This window comes from Kogia breviceps, chromosome 1 (genome assembly GCF_026419965.1).
Source record: "Kogia breviceps isolate mKogBre1 chromosome 1, mKogBre1 haplotype 1, whole genome shotgun sequence".
NCBI lineage: Eukaryota > Metazoa > Chordata > Mammalia > Artiodactyla > Physeteridae > Kogia > Kogia breviceps.
In genome coordinates this window covers 47,201,419-47,221,683 of record NC_081310.1, presented here as the reverse complement: position 1 = coordinate 47,221,683, position 20,265 = coordinate 47,201,419, and the positions used below count along the sequence as shown (strand labels likewise).

General features: G+C 45.4%; 1 protein-coding gene across 2 annotated transcripts in view; it reads right to left on the bottom strand.

Moving 5' to 3' along the window:
* The window catches only part of TNR (tenascin R), a 425,553-nt gene extending 405,556 nt beyond the window's left edge, over nucleotides 1-19,997 (bottom strand). For both annotated transcript variants that reach the window (XM_059066113.2, XM_067031156.1), the window contains exon 1: nucleotides 19,544-19,997. The gene's annotated coding sequence lies outside the window, so the exon portion shown is untranslated. The remainder of the gene's footprint in view (nucleotides 1-19,543) is intronic.
* Between the last annotated feature and the right edge of the window lie 268 nt (nucleotides 19,998-20,265).

Below are 20,265 nucleotides of genomic sequence, written 5' to 3'. Positions count from 1 at the left end.
CTCCAACATTTATTGTTTGTAGATTTTTTAATGATGGCCATTCTGACTGGTGTGAGGTGATACCTCATTGTAATTTTGATTTGCATTTCTCTAATAATTAGTGATGTTGCATTTCTATTCACTATTCTCCCTATTAAAGGAGACAATAATAGTGATTTGCATTTCCCTAACAATTAGTGATGTTGTTTAATCTTTTCATGTGTTTGTTGGCCATTTGTATGTCTTCTTTGGAGAAAGGTCTATTTAGATTTTCTGCCCATTTTTTGTGTGTATGAGGTTTTTTGTTTTAACATCTTTATTGGAGTATAATTGCTTTACAATGGTGTGTTCGTTTCTGCTTTACAACAAAGTGAATCAGCTATACATATACATATGTTCCCATATCTCCTCCCTCTTTCGTCTCCCTCTCACCTTGCCTAACCACCCCCAGGTGGTCACAAAGCTGATCTCCCTGTGCTATGCGGCTGCTTCCCACTAGCTATCTATTTTACATTTGGTAGTATATACAAGTCCATGCCACGCTCTCACAAGCCTGGGTATTTTTAAAACATTCTTATTTTTTTCACAATATTTGATATGATTACATGATATGAAATTCTTCAAAGCAATGGCTGTTTTTCAGTGAAGGAAATCTGATATACAAGTAACCTTTGATTATAGGCAAATCAACAGAGGGGTGGAAGAGGGCAGGGCTGGGGAAATCAGCTTGAATGAGCCCCAATGTGGCACGTAAGGAGTGACAGCCAAGTGAAAACAAGGGCATGAAGAGGCCACAGATCTATGCTAGACTGAAATGAAGATCCTCTCTACCAAAATACTTGTGGATGACTGCAGAGAAAGGAACCAGGCTATAACAAGGGATCTTCTTAAGGAATGACAAGGGAATTCTAATGATAGTTTGACCTTGTTGTCTATTAAACAGTCCATTTGGGGTCAAAAAATGGTGACTCTTTTCCCAAGGAGTCATATATTGCCCAGGAATTTTGGATTTATGAGACCTTTGTTAAAAAATCCCAAGTCTCTCCATAGTAACTTTAAAGGACTATAATTCCCACAACAGTGCTTAGGGTCAACCTGCTTAAAATCACAACCAAGACTGAACCAAATCCAAGATCCATGTTTCTACCAAGGTGAAGGTTTCTGCAACTCACAAGATGAGACACTGATGAAGTATTCAGAGGGTAGCCATCACCCAGCATGCTCTAGTGGAAAGAGCATCATACCGGCTATCAAGACAACTGGTCCTGGCTTTACCACTGATTTTCTATGAGAGTTCCTTTCTCTGTGTTTGGTCTCCTTGTCCATAAAATAAGAGAGTTTAATTAGATGCTTCCTAAGATTTCTCTAAATTCTAGGGAACAGGTACGGCAAAAGTCCTGAGGGGCTGAGGTCGACATTTTTGACGAACCAATAAGAGTGTAACAGAGTGACTAGTAGAGAGAGCTATGAAATGGAGGTCAAAAATAGATGGAAGATTTTGTTGATCATGTAAGACATTTGAGTTTTATTTTAAGTGTAAGGAAAATCATTGCAGGATTTTAAGAAAGGAAGGAATATTCTTTTATTTAAATTTCCTATAGATCACTTTAGTTTTGGGTATAGATTGGCTCCAGGGGAAGAGTGGAATCAGAAATAACAGTTGGGGGCTTTTGCAGTGGTCCAAGGGAGAGCCGCGGGCATTCATAGTAGAGGAAGGATTTGAAAAGTGATTAGAGGTAGAGATGACTGCTCTTGCTGATGGATTGATGTGGAGTGGCGTGTGAGGAAAAAGAGGAAGTTAATGATGACTTTTAGGCTTTTTTATTTGAGCAACTAGGTAGATATAGCACCTTCTACCAAGAAGCGAAAGACTTAAAGAGGAACAAGTTTAGGACATCAATGAATCAAGAATTCTCTTCAGACACATTAAGTTGGAGGACTTTATTAAATATCAAAGTAGAGATATCAGAGTAGACTGTTGGCTTCTCTCAGCTGGGTTCCAGAAAGATGTTAGAGCTAGAGACATGGATTTGGTAGCCATTGGTGTACAAGTGGTATGTGGTCCCTAGGTGAAAGTTAGACTCTTCTCTAGGCTCATGACTGAATTCTAGAGTCTTCCAAATGTTAGAGGCTGGATGTAGAAAGAGAAACCAGCAAAGTAGTGGCCCCTGAGACAGAAGGAAAACCTAAGAAGTGCATGTCAACAAAGCCAAGGGAAGACAGTAGTTTAAGGAAAGAGATGACTGTCCAGTGATGCTGAGAGGTCAACTATGAAAGCAGCAAAGAAATGACCATGAGATCTGGCAATGTGAGACCACTGGTGCCCTTGAGCATTCTCTGTGGAGTGGTAAGGATGGAAGCTTGATTGGGTGAAGAGAGAATAGAAGTGAGAATCGATAACAGTGACACGTTCAGTGAGTTTTGCTATAGGTGAGAGCTGAGAAATAGCGTGGAAACTGGAAGGAGAGTAGAATCAGGAGAGGCTTCCATGTATTTTAAGGTAGGAAATATCAGAGAACATTTATATACTTATAGGAAAATGAAGTAGTGAGGGAGAAATTGACGATTCAAAAGAAGAGGGGTGATAATTGCTGGAATGAAGTCCTTAGGAAGTGTGAGGGGCTGAGGTCACAACACAAGAGGGAGTTTGGCCTTTGCAAGGAGCAGGGGCCCAGCACCCATGAATAAGGGGGGAAGACAGAGAGGACAGGCGCTATGACAGTGAGAGGTGTGGTGTCAGTGGCAGGAAGATGAAGGAGCACCTGTCTGTAAAAATACCAACTAAGGTCATCAGCTGGAAGAAATTAAAAAGGGAGGGTAGGCAGTCTTTGGAGAAAGGAGATGTAAAATTGAGATTTTGGAGAGTGGAAAGTAAATGTGCTAAAGAAGTGTCATGGAATTGCCAGGCTGTTTCCAGTATCCACTTGAGATTTATGGTCATAATTGTAAAGAAACCACAGTCCACACAGCTATCTATTTTTCTCTAGTAATGTGTACTTGTTCAGAGGTAAGCATGGCCTGGAATTTAATGAGGTAGGGTTGTGCCAGGTGAGTACAGGACAAGAAGTCCACAGAGGCTTTGCAAGGAATTAATGCTAAAGATAATCTCAGCCTGGTAAAGCCAAACAATGGATAGGGAAAAAAGAGGCTGGGTCAGGGGCTTGGAGACATCAATGCAGTGGTGTAATTGGTGGAGTTGAAGCATGAGAGCAGAAGAAAAAAGAAGAGCGGCCAGACTTGGGAAGCTTGACATCAGGACTTCGAAGAAGGTGCAAGTTAATGGCACTGTCGAGGGCAAGGATATGGTCCTGGGAGTAGGTGAGCCCTCTGGTGCTGTCATAAAAGTTTGAGAGACCCACTTCCTGCTTTCCTGGCCTATGTATCACCTGTCCTTACAGTTGATCAGAGGGGTGGTTTCCTAATAGGCATGATATATGAGATGCTGCAGAAACCCTATCCCCCAAAATATGCCTACAGAGGTTTGTAACTGCTTTCTGACATTCTGCCATTAAAGCTTCCTTCATTTCTTTCCTTCTGTTTTTTGTCAGTAGCACCGCCTAACCTATTAATTCATTAGCAATCATTTATACACAGGTGTGATTTAGTGGCTCAGAGCCTTTCAAGTAAGACAGCGGTGGCTGCAGTCAGATTTTAATAGGTTATAGGGAATGGCTTTTAAGGAAGAATCTGAATAGGGGATCTGCAAAGGGGAATGGGGGTTAAGATATAAACACTTTTTGAGCACCTACTATGTGCTAGTTTCTGCTCCAAGAGCTCCGCTTATGTGTTGTGACACCATTATTTCTTCCTATATATGCAACAGGAGGGCTCAGAGAGGAACATCTGTCCTTTGCCCAAAGCCCCACGACGAGTGAGTGATGAAGCCAGGGTCTGAAGTCAGAGCCACAGAGCCCAGGAAAGGTGTTCAGATGGGAGGAACGGGTATTTAAAAGGAAAAATAAAACAGCCTGTGGCACATCTTGGCAAACCTCACAATCCTAGTCTCCAGCTCCCTTCCTGAGGACCTCGGATTGCGTGTGTGGCTATTTTTATACTTTTTTTTACAAGGTTATTCCTTGATGAGTTTTTTTCCTCCTTTCCTGTTTTTTTTAAACGATAATTTAAATTTTTATTAGGTGCTCAGCCGCAGTATAAATACCCCCATTTGAATTGCTGACACACACATCAATGGGAAAGCAGTTTCCCGGACCAGAGCCTTGGCATGGGAACCTCCCAGCCGCGTCCTCTTCACAGAAGAGAAGGAGTTGAAGAAACAGAACAAGCTATTTTCTTAAACAAGCCACAGTTAAAGGAAACAGAATGAGCATTCAAGGTTTCTGGTCTCAGGGCTTTTCTTTCTATCGTTCTCTATCCCTCATTCTCACTAAACAGTCTCGCCTTTAACCTCTGTATCACCAATCAGAGTGGTGTCATTTTTACAGGAAGAAGTAGAGAAAGCAGCGCGGGTGGCTGAGAACTGGCCTTGTGTTTTTCAAATGACAGCAGCACAGCATCCCCCAATGTTCTGTCAGAGATGAGAGATCTGGAGGTTCTGCAGGTCTTGGCCACCCACCTACAAGTCCCCGCCCTCACCCTCTGGCTTGGAGATCTTGCAGTAGAAGATATGGTTAATATAAAAGAATATCTCAATAGCAAATAAAATTCAGTGAGATTGTGCCTTTAATCCTCTGATGAAAAAGGCAACGAGCTTGCATCCTACAGCATAGCTTAGCACCCTAAAGCACCCAAGCAGTTGATAATTCTCCCCATGGGTATCCTGAGAGGAAGGCTCAAATTCTAATCTCCTTCTTCAGTATCATCTCCCACCGTCCTTACCACCCCACCACCATGACTCAATGATCCTGTGCTCCAGCTACCTCATGTTTCTCAGCTACATTCTGACATGCCCTTTCTATGATTCTGAGCCTTTGCATATTCTCCTCCCTCTCTGATTAATGGGGCGAACAAGCATTGTAAGTCACCTCACCCCCTCCCACCACCTCCACACAGTTGGTTCCTAGACATTAACACTTCCTTTTGCTGTGAGGTGGTTACCTACCTTTGAAGACACACAGGTGGCCAACAGGTACATGATACTCAACATTGCTAATCATCAGGGAAAAGCAAATCAAAACCACAAGGAGATATCACCTCACACCTGTCAGAATGGCTATTATCAAAAAGACAAGATAACAAGTGTTAGAGAGGATGTGGAGAAAAGGGAAACCTTGTGCACTATTGGTGGGAATGCAAAAACTGGTGCAGCCACTATGGTGGCTTTGTGTTTTCTCCTCTACCCCAACCGGATTGGGAGATCCTCAGAGACAGGGAGCCATGTCTCATTCAATCCCATATCCAGCCATTAACAGAAACCCTCAAAGTAGGTCTTTAGTAACAGCTTGTTGAAATAGAGGATACTGGATGAAGATCCATTCATTCATTCACTCAGCCAGTATTTACTAAACACACTGTGCCAGGCTAGGAATCCAACTATGAATGAGACAAAGTCCTTACTCTCAGGGAGTTTATATGCTATTGGGAGAAGACAGACAATAAGGAAGAAATCAAATAAATATATATTATGTTGGCTGGTGATAAATGAGGTAAATAAAAATAAAATAGGAGAGTGACAAGGAAAGCTATTTTACTTACTTTTTAACCTCTCTCGATTTCCCCTACCCCCAGCCCCTGACAACCACTCTCTACTCTGTTTCTATGAGTTCAGCTTGATACTGTGCAGTATTTGTGCCTCCTGGTCCCCAGTGCTTTTATTCTGGGATGAACCTCTGTCTGGCTTATTTCACTTAGGATAATGCCCTCCATGTTTCATGCTGTCACAAATGACAGGAATTTCTTTTATATAGCTGCATAATATTCCATTGTCCATACATGTATGCTACATCCTTTTTATCCTTTCACCCACTGATGGACACTTAGGTTGTCTCCATACCTTGGTTATTGTGGATAATGCTGCTATGAACATGAGAATGCAGTTATCTCTTCGAGACAGTGCTTTCATTTCCTTTGGATATATACCCAGAAGTGGAATTGCTGGATTGTATGGTAGTTCTATTTTTAATTTTTGGAGGAACCACAGTGGCTGCACCAGTTTTTGCATTCCCACCAACAGTGCACAGGGGGTCCCTTTTCTCCACATGCTCCCCAACGCTTGTAGTCTTTTTGATAATAGCCATTCCGACAGGTGTGAGGTGCTATCTCCCTGTGGTTTGGATTTGCATTCCCTGATTACTGGTGATGTTGAACATCTTTTCATGTGCCTGTTGGCCTTTTGTATGTCTTCTTTGGAAAAATGTCTATTCAGGTCCTTTGTCCATTTTTAATTGGATTATCTGGGTTGTGGTGGGTGTTTTTGTTTTGTTTTGTTGCTATTGAGTTGTATGAGCTCCTTGTATCTTTTGCATATTAACCCCTTATCATATATGTGGTTTGCAAATACTTTCTCCCATTCCATAGGTTGCTGTTTCATTTTGCTGATGGTTTCCTTTTCTGTGCAAAAGCTTTTTAGTTGGTTTTAGTCCCACTTGTTTATTTTTGCTTTTGTTGCCTTTGCTTTTGATGTAAAGGAGAGTTATTTCAGATAAGATTAATAAGGTAGGCTCCTCTGTGGAGTCTACATTTGAGGCTACTGGCCTGCTGGACACAAGCTCTGTGTTCTTTTGCTACTGGTGGGATGAGGTGGGAGCTGATCCCTGTGTAGTGGCTGTGATGAGTGACTCAGGTTCCCAAGACAGCTGGCTAGGGGGAGGTAGGAAAGCCAAGACTATCTGGCCATAGGAAACTTGGCTGCTGTAGCATTCAGCACTAATTTACTGAGGGAGCTATTTTGGAACACACTGTAGAAATGAAAGAGCTTGTGAGCCTTGTGCCAAAGGCTCTAAAGGAAACCCCGAACCCTGCCCAGCCCCCCAGATATGCTACAGAGGCCTCAGGAGCTGATTCTGTCTTCTGGGCATCTAGGCAGAGGGTATTCCTAACCTTTGTGATTTCAACTACCAGCCCAATCCCAGCACAACAAAAAGGGCTGTAAAATGATTAAGCCCCAAACTGCAAGAGTTGTGATCTCCATTCTGTCACTTACTACCTGTGTTCTCTTGGATAAGCCACTGAAACTCTACAGTAATTCCACCATCTATAAAATGGGAGTAATTAATGAGTCATTTTGCATACCTTCACACATAGTTTTGCAGATCAAATGTGATGTTTGTAATAGACTATGAACATTAGGAAGCACAACAAAAATTCAAAAAATTATTATTGCTAATAAGCAGGGAATCAACATTTATTGAATACCTATTAAGTGCCAGAAGCCCCATAGACGTTACCTTATTCAATTTTCACAAAATTTTAAAGAGCTATCATCCTCTTCACCTTAGAGTTGAAGAAACAGGGGCTCAGAGAGGAGAAGTGGGCTCATCAAGGGGGTAGATCTAGGCAGAGCCAGGATCAAAGCTCAAGTCCACAGTCTTCAGAACTGATGCTATTTCTCCCTAACTCCGTGTCTTCCTGCCTGTGGGTGGTTGGCCCCAGGTTGGGATGGATTCTCAGCCCTGAATAACCTCACTCAGAGCTGGGATGTGCATTTTCCCCAAGTTGCCCCCTCAGCCCCAGTGCAAGAGCTAAACACTAGCCTCTAACCAAGTGTGCATTGGGATGCCCAGGCCTCCTGGTCCCCAGTGCTTTTATTCTGGGATGAACCTGCCTTTTGGCTCTGTGAGTTGCTGCATCGGGAACATTGGAGGTTGGCTCTAAAGCACTGCACACCCCCCCTGCTCCTTTGCCTGATATTCTGCCACTATCTCCATCTCTGGCCACACAGCAGGATAGGCATAGGCTACAGTGAGTTGCCCTTTGCTCCCTCCCAGCCAACACTACCTGCCTTCCCTGCAATCTTCTGGTGGTCCTGGCTGCTACTGATGTTCAATTTATGTCCTCACAGCTGAACAAGAAACCTCCACAGGAACAAATTGAGCTTTACTACATCTGCCTGTCATACTCCTCCCAGCTGGACCGATCATTTGAGAATCCATTACAGGAATTTTATTTTGCACGGTGGCAGATCTGAGTTAAAAGAAGTAAGAGAGTGGCATGGACATATATACACTATCAAATGTAAAATAGATAGCTAGTGGGAAGCAGCCGCATAGCGCAGGGAGATCAGCTCGGTGCTTTGTGTCCACCTAGAGGGGTGGGATAGGATGGGTGGGAGGGAGACGCAAGAGGGAGGAGAAATGAGGATAAATGTATATGTATAGTGATTCACTTTGTTATACAGCAGAAACTAACACACCATTGTAAAGCAATTATACTCCAATAAGGATGTGAAAAAGAAAAAAAAAGCAAAGAAAAAAAGAAGTGGCCCACAAGTGAATGGGTAGTTACACCTGTGGCCCCATAATCCCTAAAGTGGATAAACCTCAAAGTGAATGAGGCTTTTGTGGGTAGATGAGAATTGATACCACTTTGTGAGACTAGATGAAGGAAAATCCATTTAAGAAAACTCACTTGCTTAGAGCTGGATTCTTTTCTCATCCTGAAAGTGTTAGATGAGGCTTTGCTGAAAAAAACAGGACTCCCCAAAGGAAGGAGTGTGGAAGAAGTGACAGCACTGAGCCCCCGAGAGAAATAGTGACTGATCTGACCTTATTTTTAAACCAACCTTTGTGATTCAAACCAAGCTTGTGAGAACTACAATTCTCCAGGTTTTGTATCTCTCTCTGGCCAGCGGGAACCTAGGTAGTTTCTGAGTGATGCTCAGGACAACATGGTAATTAAGTACACAGAGCTCCTGGGTACAAATCCTGGCTCTGCCATTTACTATGTGTCTTCTGGCAAATTAAGCAATCTCTCTGTGCCTTGATTTTTTTCATCTGTAAAATGGGGACAATAATAGTACCTCCCTCAAAAGGTGGTTGTGTAGATTTAGTACTTAGATCATTGCCTGGTAATCATGTTTATCATGTAGGTGATAGTGATTATTATGGCACTAAAAATAGACATGGTGCTATTCTGGATCCAGTTGGTGACTTAAGAACCCAGCAGAGCCTAACGTCCTGGTAGACGATCTTGGGTAACCACTCCCCTCGGTTCCTACCTGGTCAGGCCAGTTACTGAGCCTAACTCCAGGGGGAGACACAAAACTTCAAAAATGAAAAAGCTGTTTTCCCTTTCTAGCAGCATTTTGCCATTGGCAAATAATCTCCTTAGCAACAGTTGACCTTAAGAACTTAGAAGGAAAAGGGCAAAACATTTCAGGGAACAGGAGCTGTGTCTCCTTCCAGGTTTCACACCACAGCAGAGTAGGGGGATGTCAGGTAGGATCCCCTGGCCAGTCTGTCAAATGCGGTTGCTGAGGCCCCCAGGACCCCGTCTGGAAAGCATGGAAGCAATGGAAAGCTGTGTGTGCAGACAGAGAGCTCTCTACTGGTCCCTGTCTCCTCCACTCCGGCCACAGAGAAGAGGTGCCACAGGGGCTGGAAGGGGACCTCTGTGGGGTTGGAAGGAGGACACTGTCAGGGAAGCCACCACTGGCCCTCTCTGGCTGTGTTATTCCCTTTCCCTCCCCATCTCCAAGGATGGCTGCCTGAGCTTTCACTCTTACTAAATTAAGCTGATAAAATACAAATGCAAAAAGGGGCAGGGGTAGGAAGGAGGGTAAGGCACACTCTTCCTCTGCATTTTAATAACTCCCACACTGTGCCTCAGACCATTTTTAATAAGAGATTGACAGATAGTGGTCGCCTCCCCACCCCCACCCGTTACATATCAGGATCCAGATCAATAGCACCCTTTCCTCTCCTCTGGAATATTCCACTTGCCCCCTCGTGGATGGAGGATGGACAGAGGAGGCCACGGCCTTGACATGGTTTGCCGACCTCTTGAGTGTCAGGTCTGGAAGGGCATCCCCTAGTTACCCAAAGACACATTCCCCAGGGACCTGTGCCCCAGGTGGGCAGCACTGAGCTCCTGATCTTTCCAGGGGGCCAGTTATGGGGATACAAACAGGCCCGCCACAAGGGCAATCCCAGGGGGATAAGGGCTATCAGTCAACCTTCCCCTGAGTAGCTGCCCCAGGTGCTCTAGCCCAGAGGTCTTTGCAGGACTGAGGAGAACCGGTGGCAAGATCAAAAGAAGGCAGGGTTCAAGTCCCCTGCCTGTCTCTGGAATGTACTTGCTCCTGCAAGTACTGAGGACAACCAGTCTCAGGCCACATGAAGTCTCCCCCACCCCATGGCGGGAATATATGTCCAAATATCCGTGTGACCTCTAACCTCCACCCTCAGAATGCACCCCTTCCACCATAAACATTTCCATCAAGAGAGAACTCTACTGATTGAAGACCCTCTATGTGCTACCGGCTGTTATGAGACTTCACACAGAAAATGACATCTCATTTAACCCACACAGCAATTCTGAGATGTAGGAATTATTTATCCCCTTTCATGGGTAAGGAAACTGAGGTTCAGAGAAGTCAAGTGACTTCCCCAAGGCCACACAGCCAGTAAGTGGCAGAGCCAGGATTCAAACCCTGGTTGGCCAAGGTTTCACCGGGCGTTTCTCTGCTGGCCCAGCAGGGACAGTAGGGGAGGCAAGGCAGGCAGGGGCTGGTCAGCACCGGCCCTGCAGTCTCATCGCTGAATCCCATCTGGAGCTATGAGGCGCAGAAGCCTGGCAGCTTCCGAGGCAGATTAAAAGCCAACCTTCCTCAAATTGTTTTATTTAAAGCCAGACTCCTGACTGTTTGAAGCCACTTGATTTTGGCAGTACTTGTTCCTCTTTCTTTTTCCTCTCTGCTTTCAAACAGCCCTCGGAGATAAGGGGAAAGCGTCGTTGCCGGTGCCTCACTTGCAGATGCTCAGAAGACCTTCTTCCTCTCCACGGCCCCCCCACCCAGCCCCCGCCGCCGGCTGCTCTGGGCTGCAGCTGGGCCGCGCGTGTGAGCTTGTGAGCGCGTGGGCGCGTGGGCGCGTGCACACGGCTGGGCTGGAGAAAGGCAGAGAGCCCAGAACTGATCTGCACCCGAAGTATAGATACAGATGAAGTCTTTTGCTTTTATAGTGAGTCTCACCGGCGTTAAACTTCATTTATATCTCTATAAATGTATACGGCTTTGAACAGAAGGCTTTGTGGCTGGGTTTATAAATTCCGTCTCCCTGCAGCACAGCCTGGATCACAGGAGATGGCCTCTTTACCGACTGCGTGGCCTCTGCCCTTTGCGACACAACCACTTGCAGGGTTCTCATCTGGTCCTCAGGGCCTTGGCCCTTCTGCCGCCTGGGCTCTCTCGCCCTGGTGCTGCCCTCTCCCTGTCTGCACGCGCCCTCTCACCCCTGGCTCGCAGCTGGCCGGGCTGTTGGGAGGAGGGGGAGGACGCAGGGCTTGTCAGCTGACTTCCGCTCTACACCTGTACCTGGGCCAGAACCCCACTGCCGACCTTGGTATTGACAAGCTCGGGGGAGACGGCAGGACAAGCTGGCAAAGCCTGGTTTATGAAGGTATCTGTTTTACAGTATCCGTTTAGATAAACAGAGCATCCACACAGATGCAGGTGCTCAGTGGCCACAGGGTTTACAATACTTCAGGAGGCAGGCAGCCGCTTCTCTCCACTCTCCAGATGGGCTTGCAGAGATAAATTCAAGGTAATCTACATAAACCCAAGCCTTTGAAATTGCACACCGTCAAAAAATTCCAACAATTACTCCAGCCAGGAGGTGGCTGTTAGATGTTCTTCTTATGAAAAGATAATTATAAAGGAAGAGAAAACATTTCATAAATAAAACTCAGAATGGCAGAATAATCTGGAGGGAGGGGAAAGCAAGAGAAAAGACATCCAAAGGTTCACAGTCTCCAGCTGAGTGTAGAGTGGGGTTCAAACACCCAGTGTCTCCTTAAGCTTCAAATTAATTTCAGTCTAGTACAATTTCCAGGTAATTAATTGGCAAGAGGCAACTTTCAGATATTTTTAAATATCAGCCTGCCCGGCTCTTGGTGCTAAAGGAGAAGAAAAAATAGCCAACACATGCTCTTAAAATCAAAGTGATGTAAAACAAGGGCCTGCCCAGCCCATTAGCACTTGAGGAGAATATAAGATCCAGGTCAGCACAGATAATTGTCAGATTGTTAAAATGCTAAGTACCCTAGGCTGCCCCCAGCCCCCAGGCCACAGGAAATAGCTAGTGGCACATTCTTTCATGCTCCACGCCAGGTGCTGTCCTAGGCACTGTGTACTTGTGCCCCACTTGATTCTCATAAGAACCTTTTAAAGATGTGATGATCTTTATAGGCTTTTTTGAGGTCGGGGCGGGGGAGGGTCAGTGAAGAAGTCCTGATGAGGAACCTCAGATTCTCAGGAGCAGGAATTTGAAGCCATGCTTCCTGGTAATAGAACCCCAGTTCTTGCTTCTTGTTGTACGTGTGGCCCCAGGGTGGCAAAGGTATGACTAAAACAAAGACGGGAGGGAGCAACAGAGAGGAGTGAAAGAGCTTGGGTTCTGTTTCAATCAGATAGAGATCAAAAACAGCCCCACCATCTACTAACTTTGCAGCCTCAGGCAAGTTATTTTATTTTATTTTATTTTGTGGTACAAGGGGCTCTCACTGTCGTGGCCTCTCCTGTTGCGGAGCACAGGCTCCGGACGCACAGGCTCAGTGGCCATGGCTCACGGGCCCAGCCGCTCCGCTGTATGTGGGATCCTCCTGGACCGGGGCACGGACCCGTGTCCTCTGCATTCGCAGGTGGACTCTCAACCAACTGCACCACCAGGGAAGCCCTCAGGCAAGTTATTTAGCCTCTCTGAATTCAGGAGCTTTGTTTTCTTCATCTGTGTGTTCTGTCTGCTGTTGTCTTCATAGAGAAAAGCAACTGTTTCAACTCAGGTTGTGCCGTGACCAGGGTTTTCCCTTCTCATTCGGCTAGAGAAGGTTTTCCTTGCCAACCTTGCTCCTGGGTTGTCATGAGGATTAAACACCTAGCTCAGCCCCTTCCACATAGCAACCTCCAGTAAATGAGAGCTCTTTCTCCCATTATGGTGAGACTCAAGTTCAATACTCTATTGCCCAGCCTGGTATAGTGCCTGGCACATCATGAACACAGCATGAATAATATCCATCACCATCACCATCACCATCATCGTTATAACAAGGGAAACAAGTGTAGGAACTCCTGTACTTAGGTTGAGCAGAACCAACAGCAAACGGACAAAGTTTTTCTTGGGCCCTACTATGTGCCAGACCCTGTGCTGGGCTCTCCTGGCCTTCATAGGATTGGTTGTCTAGGTGGGGAGGCACCTAGATTTTCACATATAAGATTAGCAATAATGCAAGATGTAAGATTCCACTAAAGATACTTAAAAGGAATCACAATAGACCCCTCCCTCGTTAACTGCCAAACGGGTGATAAAAGCAAGAAAAGAAAGAGGTTAAGGCACAGGCTTCAAACTTGGGCTTGAGTTCCTGTTGTATCACTACTTAGCTGTAAAAAGTTGTACAAGTCACATAAATTATGATGCCTCTGTTTCCTCATCTGTAAAATGGGCATAATAGTATATGTCATATGTTTTAGTTGCTAAATGACATAAAGTATATTAAGCATTTATTAAGAGTAACAAGAGCAAACATTTATTAAGGGCATTCTCTGTGCCATGCACTTGGCTAAAGCCCATAGCAAGGACTCAGTCAATGTTAGCTAGTATTATCGTTAAACAATAGAAAGATCCAAGCCACCAGGGCCCAGGAATATGAATTCTTAGGTGGACTCGGATCAAAAACTAGACTCCAGCCCACAGATGTTGCTAAGCTGTTGTCAAACATTAGCCATTCTGGGTTGATACTGTCCCGTGATCAATGTTCCAGGCTTTTTCCTCTTTATCTGCATACCATATAGTATGATGAGCACCCATCCAGATTAAATGAATTCCTCCAGGGTCCTGGTAATAACCTTTTACTGAATCATCTACAGCCAGAGGATAAGATGTTATTATGGGAGTCAAGTGGGGGTGAGCTTGGCAGTGCCTGCTCTAAGGATAGAGGTCCCAGGGTTGTAAAACTGTAATGAGTCTGTTGGCTTATTTGTCCCTGGCCCCAGAACTCCATCTCTCATTTTGGAATCTCACCGTGTAATGCATAAGCCAGGAACGACCCAGAAACGTGCCCACCGAGGGTGAGGGCTGACCTCTCCCTGTCTCCTGGTACTTCTCTGGGCTGAGATTGGGGCACTTCAGTGGGGGAATAGAAGAGTTTAGGATCTCAGTTTACTTGAACTGTGTCTGTTTTACACTTACCAGCAAGGGTCAGAGTATAGGAACCAGACCTAGTTCATTGGGTTGGTGGGGAGTACATCACCCCCACTTCTTCTCCTTGATTTGACTCCAGAAAGCAACCTGCCTGGTCTTCCTTCATAGGGAAAGGGAAGAATTTCAACCCCACTGAGACCTATGACCAGAGAGTCTCCCTTTCCCACTTGGTTGCAGAGAAAAGTAGAGGTAACTGGCCAGAATTAAAGAAGCAGAGACAAAGCAACCCAAATCTCCATCAATGGATGCATAGATAAACAAAATGTGGTACATACATACAATGGAATATTATTCAGCCTTAAAAAGGAATGAAATCCTGACACATGCTGCAACATGGATGAACCTTAAAGACATTATGCTAAGTGAAATAAACCAGACACAGAAGGACAAATATGGTATGATTCCACTTATATGAGGTATAAGAGTAGTCAAACTCATGAAGATGGAAAGTAAAATGGTGGTTGCCAGGGGCTGGGGGGGTGGAATGGAGAGTTATTGTTTAAAACTACAGAGATTCAGTTTGGGAAGATGAAAACATTCTGGACATGGATGGTGGTGATGGTTGCATAACCGTGTGAATGTACATAGGGCCACTGAACTGTACACTTGAAAATGGTTAAACTGGTAAATTTTATGTTATATATACTTAATCACAAGAAAACAAAAGAGGAGAAAGGGAAGAGGGCAAAACTGCTTAAATTCCCTTTTCCAACTGACATATTGATTACCTGCTATGTTCAAAATTTTATCAATACAGTTCCAGTCCAAAATCATGTTCCAAGGTAAAGATGTGGTGAGTCTCATATACAATTGGAAATAGCATTTAAACACCCCTATTCCAGTTTCCCCCTCTCACTGGACTTGCTGTTAAGAAGATAAAACTCCTGTTAGGTGTAGAATCTCATCTGATCTTTATTAACGTAGCCTATAATTGAGATGAGACAAAGGTGTGTCTCTGCACTTTTCCCAAATCATCTACTAGAATTGGCTTTGTGGAGATCAAATTTTGTGTTTCTGCACAAACCTAGACCTTAAGGAATCCTCACCATGACTCTTCTAACTTTCCATGTCCCAGTGGCTTAGCAACCTATGCTCCGCTCTGTGAGATCCCAGCTGAGAGAGCTGACTCAGGAAGGAGCCTTCCCATAAATGAGCTGGCTGGGTGCATTCTCTGAGAGAGATGAACCCAGAAAGGGACAGAGCCTGGGAAGGAGGTGCTTAGTAAAGTCTCTGAGTGGAAGGAGGCAGAGGACATGCTTACCCACCAATCATGTAAACAGCTCTATTACCTACTTGGACAAATTTTGAGGTCTACTAAAGACTCTAATTTATTGGTTGATCTTCCAGAAACTCTGATATTTTAGTTCAAGCTGTGCACAAAATGCCCTATGTCTATCCAACTTTCCCTGAACATAGAGCATCCACAGATATAGGGTGGGAGACAATTGGACAGGAAAAGTATCAGGACTGGTTACGTACAGGGGTGTGTGTGTGTGTGTGTGTGTGTGTGTGTGTGTGTGTGTGTGTGTTCCCCAAAGGCATCAAAACCTTCTGATAATGCCACTGCTTCTTCATGGTAAAATAGAATAGAGATTCCCTATTCTGTCCTACAACCACGGAGGGGAGCAGGATGAATGGTGACATCTCTTGATGGAGCTATGATGATGTGATAGTATCAATACATGAGTCTCTGCAAGGTACCTTGTAAAGCCACTCCTAAATAAGGAGAAACAGCAACCTCCTCAGCCAGTCTTTGTGGATGGAGCTGAATTTCCTGGCATAAGCACTGTCACGGTGAACTCTATTCTCTCTTTCTCTAGTAAGCTCACACGGGTACTCTTTCCTCACCTCACTCTCCTAGAACCCGTATGGAATGACTCATGCCCAGCCACCTGAATGCTGAATTCCAAGTTTTTAATAGACATTTTCAACATCTTCTCCGTGCACTGTACCATCAAATAACTCAGGTCGGCTCAGAGGCAGGGACCTACAGGGGCTTCCATGGTTCCTATTTGGGCTTGATTGTTGGCTTCTACACACACCACTCGAAATGACCACTTGACTTCCCAACACCATGGCCATAAACTTGGACAAGGAATAAACCCCTCCGCCACCTCTATGCTACTCACCCGATAACAGTAGCATCAGACCTCTGAAATGTTCTCTGAGAAGTCTAGTGTCTACATGACACATTAAACAATACATTTCCACTGCAAAATGTAGCAGTTGATGCTATGGTGATAGACGTCAGAAAGTGATGGGGTTGGAAGAGGGAAAGATTTATCAGAAAGAAGCGTAAGGGAAGTTTTGTATGTCTTGTTTGGGGGAGTGGTTAAATGGGTGTACACAGTTGTCAAGACTTACTAATCTTGACACTTAAGACCAGTATAATTTTATTATATGCAAATTATACCTAATACTTTTTTAAAAAAAGTAACAGTAGCCTTCTCCAGGTAAAAGGTGGCAACCCATGGCTGTGGAAAATAGGGTGGGATGCCAACCTTTTCCTTCTCTCTACCTTTTCCCACATCTCTCGTCCCCCCAGATCTCAGAGACAGCCCAACAGAGTCTCTCCTGCTCAGTGAAAGACGGCTGGATATGAAAATACACTGGCTTTCTTTCCAGAATGCTGGCCTGATGTGAGGGCTAGAGCTGCCAGGGGAGTGGAGGTTTTATATATAGGGTGGGTTTATGACCAGTCCCCCACTCCTCTCCATGGGTTTCTGTAGGTGCTTAGAGCCCAGCCCTCTCCTGCTTCTTAGTCATCCTCCCACATTTTGAGCCACAAAGAACTCAATGGAGGTGTTCCCAGAGGAGGCTCATAGGAGAGAAAAGTCATCCAACACCTTGGTAATGTCATTACCAAGACACCATGGTAATCCAAGGCATGGAAGGGTGCCTTCAGCTGGGATTTCTGGGGCAAAGTGAGTGTGGCAAGCAGGTGCATGACATCATTTCAGCCTGGAGGCCACCAACCTGGGGTTCTCTCTTCACAGTAAGTCCAGAGAGTTCCTCACTTTTCTGGCCATGGCTCATGGCCATTTTCTTGGCTGAGAATTAAAGGCCAGCAACACCTTGAGACTCCTGGTCCATTCTCATTCTTCGCCAAGGAGGAGCCATTACTGCACACTGAATTCACTAAAAGGCTCTGGTTGCAAATCTGTCCGCTGGGGAGCAATTCATCCCTGCCCTCTCCTACACACGAGCATTTCTGCATTTCACAGGTGATGAGCTATTAGGGGACTAGAAGTTCTGTTTCCGCTTTTGCTACCCTCTGGCCTAGCACTTTAAACTCCTACGTCTCTCCATTTATTAAATGGGACCAGTAATGGCACTGAGCACTTCTTTCAGAGAGAATATAAGGGCATTAATAAAATAATGACCACTAAGTGTGGTGACTTCGGGAATCAATGGTGGCTTTGGATAGGGTCCACTGCAAGGGCATGAATTTTTTTAAACATTGAGAGACATGTCATGCAGAAACCCATCTACTCTCTTGTTCAAGCTGGGAGATTTTGAGAAAGGAAGGGGTTGGGAGAGTTGAAATATGAATGAGTCAGTTCTGGTTTCTGATACTCTGCTTTGTCTATTTCAATCTTTTTCCCCTACCATTACAACCTCTGACTTCACTCTTTTCCTCACTGCATTATTCTATTTTCTGACATTCTAAGGAGATGCTGAGGTTTCTGGATCCAATGGTAAGCATAGTTTAAAAACAAACAAACAAACAATGATGCCACGTCACTGAGGACTATGTCTTTCACCGAGAAGCCTCCCCAACCAGAGGCAGAGAGTATTTTGTTCAGCTTGGAGGAGGGACCCAGGGTACTGAATAAAAATCAAGACAGAGAGTCACCACCCTAGAGTTTATTGGCAGTTGGAAGGAGTGAAACCTTCCACCTCTGCCTCTCTCCTGCCTCAACATGCTTGAAGGAAATGACTGTAACCTTATACAGTTAAGGGCCAATTTGAGGCAAGGTTTGCTCTTACAAGAAACCACATCTTTACAAATCTCCCTTTGGGATGCTCTCCATGGAGATTCACATGATTGAAGGAAATCCTCAACAACACTTGTTGAGCGGCCCCACCCGAGCAGGTGTGGGCAGGACTGAAGAGCAGGGACAGGCAGAGAGTGTCTCCAAGGCAAAACCAAGGCAGCTGCGGGGAATTAATTGAACATATTTCAGAGGGGCCAGAAGCAGAGGAGACAAAGCAGTACCTTGCGAAAAAGTCATAGCAATGAAGTCTAAAGTAACGACGAGCCCCTTTGTGAAGCCTTTCAGTGTTGGAGGACATAACACTATTTCAAGCCTTCCTGAGTCAGGACCAGTCTAGATTCACTTCTGTTTCCCCAGACATGTAGGGACAAATCTTCCTCCTGGGCTATCTTTCACTGGCATTAAACAAGGCAGAACAGACTTTGTCCTCTTTCCAACCACACATAGTCAAGTATGACAGAAAAGTGGAGGGCACTTCCTGCCTCCTTGCAAACGTAGTATAATCCACACGGCCAACCTCTGCAAAGCTCAAGCTATTGACACTTTCCTATCACCATGAAGGCAGGGGGACCTCAGCCCCCAAGCCACCACAGCCTGATGCCTACCTGTTGCCCCTGCCCATTTGCCATGGTTTCACACCAGGAGAGAAAGTAAAAGGTCAGGCTGGGCTCTCTTCGCAGCAAGAACCCAGAGAATCCTGGGGAAACTGACATTTTAAAGACCACCTCCTCCAACGTCTCTCAGAGGAGCATAACTTTTAACTCAACCTCCTCTCTCAACCCCCCAGGCTTCCTTTACAACACTTCCCCTCCATGGATGGCTTGTCGGGAAAGAGTTAAAGAAGGTGCACGACTAATTCCCCAAATCCTCCTTCTTATCTATACAGAAAAAGAAAAACAGCCCTAAACGTAGACACGCAGAAACCCACTGGCGATTTAGCTCAGACCTCACCTGTCTTATGCAACAGCGTGCGCACGCACACACACACACACACACACACACACACACACACACACACACACACCCCTAAGGCCAGAGTCCACATCCCCCTTTAATTTGGTAGACATAGTTTGGCACCTTTCTTTTCCCTACGCAGAACCCGGCTCGACTGGCAGCAGAGAGATAGATGTAACCTTAGTGCCAAACGCCTTGCAGGAACACAAGAGACACACAGGAACCAAAATGCATCTCATAGCTCTCCGTGGTGCTGAAATCACACTGGCGAGGAAATCGAAGGAGCAAGTGCGCTGGACTTACCCGGACTGGGGGTGGGTGGCACGGGAGCTAGAGGAGCTTCCTGTGTAGAGAATTCTTGTCTTTGCGGGCTGGAGCCAGCTGATGCGCTCACCTAGAGAGCCTACCTCTCTCTCTTCTCTTCCCTTCCTCCTTTCCTGGGAGGATGAGAGGACGCTCCACGAAAGAAATGAAACCCGAGCTGGCAGGGCTTAGAGTGGAAGGAGAAAGACGAGGCAACCAAAATAAGCTCGAAAAGTCAGGTGGCTTTACTCCACTAGTGGTAATTCCTTGGGTCAGGGAGGACCCCTCTTCTCTCACTCTGTGTCTGCGCCTTCCTCCGTCCCTGCGTGCTGAGCCAACAGCCTTAGTACAGTCGGTTCCTGCCTCTGACGTGAAAGAGACGAGGAAGCCTGGGACGGCTTTGCTCTCTCTCTCTCTCTCTCTCTCTCTCTCTCTCTCTCTCTCTCTCTCTCTCACGCGCTCTCTCTTTTCCCCTCTTGCTGAAATTTCAGCAGCATGATATATTTTTTTAAGCCTCTGTTTTTTCCATCCCCCTACAAGCAGCCCCCTAGTGGACAGAAGAGGAAATCATCCTGTGTCCTCTTTCAGACACAGGAACAAGCTCCCTACCCACAAACGCTTAGGGGCTGCATCCACACAGACAAGGTCCTGTAGGGCCAGGGTCCTTCCTCTAGCCAACCCAGATAGGAAGGGGGGGGATGGAGGAAGAGAGAGAGGACAGG